Raw genomic sequence first — 7,790 nt, forward strand, 5'->3', positions numbered from 1 at the left:
TTACGTGTTCTTTGCGTGGTTTATTCGTACTTCTTTCATGGTTTTAACATGCTCAATTTGTGATACATCTGTGAAAATTTCACGTAAAGACCACAACAGTTCTCACAAATATTCACCTACGACCAATTTTCATCTGTGCAATATGCTCAAAATGTACATAGTGGCTGTGTGACACGGCTTTAAGCTAAAAGGTGCTCAACAACGTTTTCCTAGGTGTCCCGCTGCACAAATGCTTCCAGAGCAAAAGGTTTGGATGTCAATAAAGTCAATTCATTTATTTTTAAAGGATTTCTGCAAAGTTTATTGAAAGAAAAGAAAGAAATTGGGGAAAAACTACATTTTTTTTCAAGCGCAACAACATAAAACGTCAATCTGAACAGACCGTAGAGACGAGCGCGTCCATGACAGACTCATCAGAGCTTCTATTCCTGCATTATTATCCTCAGCACGACGCGTGCAGCGTCCTGCATCCCAGATCAATAAAAGCAGACCGAGACAATGGAAGCAGACAGCAGCCGCTCTGGCTGGGTTTGGGCTTACATTGCTCACTTTGCTCTCTGCAGGCCCTCAAAGGGCAACTGTCCTTCTCTGCACCTTCACTGGTTTGCTCTTTGCGCCTCAAAGGCAGCAACTTTCAGGTAGCCGCCGTCTCATCGTTTGTCACAATTCAGAGCAGATTTTTGTGAAAGATCTTGGCTTCCTCAAAGACCCACTTTTTTTCAAAGTTTTCCAAGCGGTCTTTGATTTGGATGTTTTTAGCTAAAAATTACAAAAACTTTCCCCTCCCCATTGCTGAGAGTTCTGTGTTTACACGCTCTCCCACTAGCTTACAGCCCCTCAGAAACCCCAACTGATTTCAGCCCAACCCTCCAGCCATGCCGCTGCCTCCAATGCTGCCATCCTTCCGCCATCCTATGGTTAGAAATCCTACGGCAGCAGCGCAGGGACTTGACAAGGGCTTTTGAGATTTGGCATAAAACTCCCCACGGCGTTGATGAATTCAGCTTTTTTTTTGGTCATATGCAGTATCAACACAGGTCGACAATGCAGTGAAATGCTTGCGATGTTACTCACTGCAGAGGTCGAGAGGTACCCGCCTTGTGTAGAAAAGTAGAAAAGGACAATTATTATAAAATATAATATAGTGGAGTACAAGATTGAAGGTGGATTCAAAATCAAGTAGAACACCTCAAATTTAGTACAAATAAGATAAAATATGTAGAAGTACAGAGGTATAGCAACAGGGTCCAGGTTCAAAATTGATTAAAAAGGTTGAATTTGGGGGTTATTATTGCAGATTTAGCGTTACACATGTCCAGCCTTGATTGTTGAAGCTGCTATTTGGAGTTTAGAGGTCTGACAGTTTGTGGGTAGTAGCTGTCTCTGAGGCTTTTTGTACATGCCGGCAGGCTCCTGTGTCGTCAGCCGGAGGGTAGCTGTCAGCAAAGCCTTTTTTCTGGATGAGTGTGGTCTTTTGTGATGCTGTGTGGCTTGTGCAGACTCCTGCTGCAGTAAATGTCCTGGGTGGAGGGAAGGCTGCTAGCCAGTCTATCCTTTTCTTCTTCTACGGCCGTTTCCGGTGTTTTCCATATTTCTGCGCATGTCAGAACGAGTTATTCCTATAGAAAGTGTGGCGTGTGTAAACGTTTGTCATAATTGGATGAATCAGATCAAAGACATTTTGCACGCGTCTTGTTCACAAAAAGTTTTTCCTCTTTGATTTGTTTTAAATTTGAATTATTTTTAACTCGACGTGATTGAAAAACAGTTTCATCGCACCTTTACTTGAGACAACGCGACAAACACAAAAATAAAATCACAAGACAGTCAGCAAAAATTGAACCATGTACAAGTTTGTCAAAAATTCAATTAAAATCAATGTTCCTGTTGGAGTACACAGAATGTTTTCTGTATTTTTTTTATTTCACTTTAAAAATCTGGATCACCGGTGTGACGTCAGTCACTTTAGATCTTTAGAGGGGTTCTCAAAGTGCGGCCCAGGGGCCAATGGCGGCCCGCGGGAAGATTTTTTGTGGCCCTCAATAAGAGAGCCAGAGCCGGTTCCTTTGAGGAAAAACGTTGTGTTGGCGAGGAGAAAAGGCGCTTTCAAGCTAAGTGGACAAATGCTTACTTGTCGTACCTCACGGGCTGAATAAAGTCCTGTGCCGTATTTGCAAGAAGGTAAATGCAATGCTCAAATAATTGAATAAAAATCGTCACTATGTTACAAATCCTAAAAAACTATGACAAATTTACCGGCAAGGAGTGCAACAATAAGCTCCGACAACAACAACAACAACAAGGCTATGCTGTACAGCCGATGTTTACAAAAACGGCTACATTCAGTGAAGCTGTGACAGAAGCTAGCTACGTTGTGGCTTTGGAAACGGCCCGGCGTGGGAAGCCCTTAACCTTTGTGCTATATATAAATAGAAATACATATATATGAATTATATAAAAGCTTCTTAGATGCCACTAAAGGCTATAGAAAGCATTGTCATGTGGGCGCCGACGACCTCACCAAGATGACGTCGCGCTCCGCCACCGTTGGCCAGGCTTCCCAAGTGGGCGTGTCTCCTCTAGCGATATAACTCATTGATAAACCTAAATATAGCCAAAAGATGCCAAAGCTAAAATGGAAACGAGCTAAACACCAGAGTTCTGTTCACAGAATCCATCGCAATCTGTCAATCATAAAGCAGCGCCCCCTCACTAAGCAAAAATAAACGCTGTTTTTTAAAGAAATCACAAACTTAGACAAAGGTTCACTCCCCCAGAGTTTCCATGACTCAACTATGCAACCATTCTTCTTTCTCTTTCGGCTTTTCCCATCAGGGGTCCCCACAGCGAATCATCCTTTTCCACCTCACTCTATCATGAACATCTTCTACCCTAACATTAGCCAACTTCATGTCCTCTGTTAAGACATCCATATATCTCCTCTTTGGCCGTCCTCTTGCCCTCCGGCCAGGCAGCTCCATCTCCAACATCCTTCTACCAATGTATCCACTATCCCTCCTCTGAACATGTCCAAACCATCTCAGTCTGGCTTCTCTGACTTTGTCGCTAACACAGGCAACATGAGCCGTCCCTCTGATGTACTCGTTCCTTATCCTGTCTAACCTGGTCACTCCTAAGGAGAACCTCAACATCTTCATCTCTGCTACCTCCATCTCAGCCTCTTGTCTCTGTCTCACTGCTACCGTCTCTAACCCATAGAGCAGAGCTGGTCTCACCACTGTCTTGTACACCTTTCCTTTGAGTCTTGCTGACACTCTTCTGTCACACAACACTCCTGACACTTTCCTCCACCCGCTCCAACCTGCCTGCACTCGCCTCTTCACCTCTTTTCCACAATCCCCATCACACTTCCCCACTCAACTATGCAACCATTGATGAAATAAAAACTTTAAGCACCAGGCATTAAAGGGGTTTCTATGATTTTAACATGGGAGTCAATGGACAATTACTCACTCCAAGCCCCTGCCTCTCTGGTTGCGGTACTGCAACGTTTTCTTACTTCCTGGCAGGTTTCACCCGCCCCCCCCCCCCGGCTGCTGAGGTCACCGCTTGACCCTGACTGAGGACAGGTTTTCCTTCTAAGGAAGTTCAACACTGAAGCGTATGATTGCAGAGGCCACAGTTTCCCCACAATCACCTGTTTTTGTCTCTGTTTTATGCTCGCCGGTAAAGTTTCACATGAAATAAATCCCGCAAGTCACAGAAAAACACTGTTATCGAGAGGCAGAGCCGCCAGGATGTGACAAAAGGCGCCAATTTCATTATAAGATATTTCGATGTGTCTGTGACATCGGTGATTAAGGCGGACGGTGCGGGATAAGCAGTAATGGGCTGTCACCGTGTAATCTGGTGTCAGGGAAAGGTGATGCAGGAGCAGGAAGGAGGAGCAGCAGGAGACAGGAAACAGTGGGGGGACATTATCGCGTGGAGGAAGAGAGCTGCCGACAGTTCCATCTTTTTCCCCCCTCGGGGGCAAAAATGTAAAACAAATTCAGAAGCCCAAACTAAACCAAACAGAGAGCAGAAAGACTCTAGAAGCAGGTGGAGGAGAGCTAAGAACCACCAGTCGCTCCCCCTAATTTACTGCAGAGGAAATAGAAATAGACAGACCTAAGAGTGTTTACCTAAAGGTGACAACACAGATAAATGCAGATTTTTTCTTCTTCTCTTATTTACTGCGACACTCCCCCCTCTGGCTCCTGCTGACAGACTGCAGAGGGCCCTTCATTTTCCGCACTGATGTTTCGCCGCTTCCATTTTACAGATGATTTGAGGGTCGGTCCAAGAAAAAGCTTCCAGGCTGCTCCCTAAATCTGCGTGACAAAAGTTACAAAATGAAAGAAAATTCAGCACCAGCAAGAGAGATGTAACCCTTGTGCTATCTTAGATGACCCCACCCTAACTTTGACGTGTTCTCTCTACCATGACACATTTATCCACTTTTGTCATGGTAGGGAGAACACGTCAATGCAAGGGTGGGGTCATCTAAGATAGCACAAGGGTTAACTCCTCACACATTCAAAGGAGGTTTAGGATCTTATTGTGTCATTTAGACTTAAAAATAACTAAAAACAAGGGTGAGAAGGCCTTAAATAATGCTTGTTTTGAAATAAAAAACCTGGAAAAAGTTTGTGCACTCACATGGTTGTGTTTTATTTCCTTTAGTCAGGTACGTGCGGGTGGTGCAGCGGATGTTTTCAAAAACACAAAGCCTTAGTCGCTACTGCTCTTATGGGTGGATACGGGCTGCACTGGGCAGTTAGGTGGCCTGAGAAAAATATCAAAGTGATAGACCACTACAGGTGAGCCAGTAGAGCGAAAATAATCATGGACTTTTATTCTACAGGCATGACGGTCATGTCCAACGACTTTTTGGGTAAAGTTACGCTACATTCACTTTGGGTTCAGAATTGCATGTTCAAGAAACCACTTTCAATGAAAAGTCTATGTAAACACATGTATTTGCGTGTTTTGGGCTTCAACGTCAAAAACTCTAGTCGCTATCCACATTTTTAAATCTGTTTTCGGGCTCTACGTACAAAACATGTAGAAATTGATTGTGTCAAAAGTTAAAGTCTTGGACTCTGATTGGGAGTGATGTATAGGTAGCGTTGTTTTCAAGACGCAGAAGCGTCAGGAAGGAGAAAATAACAACTGCGGAATTCTAGTACGCCAAATCTTTCAGTTGTCGGAATGGAGCTGTGAAAGAAAATGCCTGAAGCGAGATTCGGCAGATTTTTACCGCTTCGACATTTCACAACAAGCCGCTTGCAGCTGCGAGTGCACAAGTATTTGCCACATCGTAACTATTCAACCGTTGATGCAAGCTGCTAAATCAGCGGATTTACATTGATTGCGTAAACGCTTTGTTACGGTAAGGTCCTGCATATTGCTGCATATTGTGTTTCCTTCACTTCAGAATCTGCTGGAATTACAAATAATTGGGTAAGAGGTCATAAAGAGTTATAGCAGTCCAAAACACTGGAGATCTCATGTTTGGAATGGCCATGTGGCAAACGGCCACGCCCACATTTGGGCTTAATTTTGATCAGGAATATAAAATGCAAAAAATGAGTTCCAAAAACACCACAAAAAAATTTAACCACGGTGGAAAAGAAAAAGTAAAACAAAAGGAGCCAAAGCTTCATTCGTGTTCGTTTCTGTTGTGAAGTTGGGCCACGTTACAATAGAATGAATGGAGAAAAGCAGGTTTTGTGAACTGACCACCTGGTGGTTAAATTAGTCTGAAGTGCGCCAGATTTCCAAGTGCCTCAAAAAACAACCTGAGATAGAAGTTCACAACAGGAAGCAGAATCTGCTGGGACTCTGCGAAAACAGCTTGCCTGAAAATAGGAAAACTAATTTTGAAATAGAAAATCTCTGGAAAGTTGTAAAATGATCTGTCAATTCAGAAAGTTATTTTTACTAAAGCTTATGCAAAGATATCAACATCTGGAAACAAGGAGTTCCACACAAGCTTAAAAAAGGGAAAAATGGGCTAAAAAGCAAATTGTTAGAGAGAATTACTTCAAATTCCATATCATACAGCCCAATAAGAAGTACTTTTTTTGCCATTTCCAAGCAAATAATTTGTATTTTTTGAGGTTTTGTGTATCTATGGTTTATTTTGATTACGGTGACAGAAAACTAGCGTAATAAATGGAAGTGACACATTTTGAAACAAAATGTAAACAAAATAAAATACCCTCTTAGTACAAGTTAGCCCGTTGAATAAATCCTCGTAAAATCTAAAACTAGCACTTATCTTAGGACATAAATCTAATTTTTTTTCTAAAGTAACGACAATAGATGCCAGTCTAACTTTATTTATGTAAAATAATGCCTTTAGAAGTGAACCAAAAATAACAGAGCAAATTGAGTTATTATTGAGTCTTACATCAGGAGCAAAAGGATTTTGACTCATTTAAATAATAATTTCCTTATTTCTAAATCCTACCCCTTAGTGAGACAAAAATTCTCAATAGACCTTTTTCACACTTCCGCATTTTTCGACCGGAAATACGTCAATGACGTGTAAAACAACTTCCTGTTAGCGTAGCAGCAGATATGAAGAATGGCAGAGTCGAAGAGTTGCAGTCTCTGTTGCGTTCCAGGCTGTTCGTCTTCCTACCAAAAACAGCCTTACTTTTCATTTCATTATTTTCCTGTGGATCCAAACCTGAAACCCAAATGGATATAGGCGATGCGAAGAGATGAAGGGCATAGTTTTAATGTAAACACAGGTAGCACCCTCTGCTGCCGGCACTTACTAACTTCGCTCCGGATGGGGTGCGGCTGCGTCGTTCGTCGCCTGAAGAGTGGTGTCGTCCGGAGTATTTTCCCTTGGAAAAACTTTACTGCTCCTTTGAGAAGGGAGTCAGTATATGACAGAACCTCAAACGTCAGTCTATGCAGCTATGCTGTGAAGATACTAGCATACGGTGGCTAAGCTAAGGCAGTAAAGATGGATCAGGACTACGTGACACACCCACCTGCAGGTAAGGTTGTTCATAATGTGTTTGGTTAACGTTAGTCAACTATGTGTACCGTTATTGGATAAATGCATTTCTACCTGAAAAAATTAATATTTATAATAAAAGATGTTCATGCTCTCACCTATTTTAATTACATGTATTTAATCACTTTTGAGCATTTTGTCATTTTGTAATTTCCTTAACAAAAATAAATTAAATGTATTTGTAATTAAATACTTAACATACTTTTCAAAACATGATTACTGTGTTGTGTTGAAAGGTAGCATAAATATATTAAGACTGATTTTTAATTTCTTTATCTTCACATGTGCTCTGGATGAGGCTTTGGATTACATCCATGACTTAGAAGCCAAGTTCCTTTGCTGGACCCAGGAGACGATGTCATGGCGGACAAAAGTTCCTCGTTCAAGACCTCCTTACTGACATTGGATCTAAGATCATCATTCCACCTTTTAAGCTTTCAGCTCAATTCAGCAAGGAGGAAAATGAACAAATCCAAGCCATCACCCGCCTCAGAATTATGGTGGAAAGAGTGATCGGTAGGATAAAGTCCTTCCACATCAGGGACTCTCCCGTGCCGCTCACACTGATGGGCGGTGTGAATCAGATCTGGCTTAACCGCCGTGTTTTGGCAAATTATCAAGGACTTTTTTGTTTTGAAGAGTGAATTAATGTTTGGTATGTAAATAATGTATAATGTTCAAATAGTATGGAAAAATTTAGTGTTTCCACATATTCTTAAAATCTAATTAAATATAAATGTTATATTCGTAA

The 7,790-nt window shown here is 41.8% G+C and overlaps 1 long non-coding RNA gene across 1 annotated transcript; it reads left to right on the top strand.

The window, feature by feature from the left end:
* Positions 1-6,824: 6,824 nt before the first annotated feature.
* On the top strand, positions 6,825-7,577 carry LOC111948446. Its single transcript, XR_002874457.1, has 2 exons — positions 6,825-7,019; positions 7,338-7,577. It is a non-coding gene; the product is annotated as an uncharacterized LOC111948446 (long non-coding RNA).
* Positions 7,578-7,790: the final 213 nt, after the last annotated feature.

Source organism: Oryzias latipes, chromosome 13 (assembly GCF_002234675.1).
Source record: "Oryzias latipes chromosome 13, ASM223467v1".
Classification (NCBI taxonomy): domain Eukaryota; kingdom Metazoa; phylum Chordata; class Actinopteri; order Beloniformes; family Adrianichthyidae; genus Oryzias; species Oryzias latipes.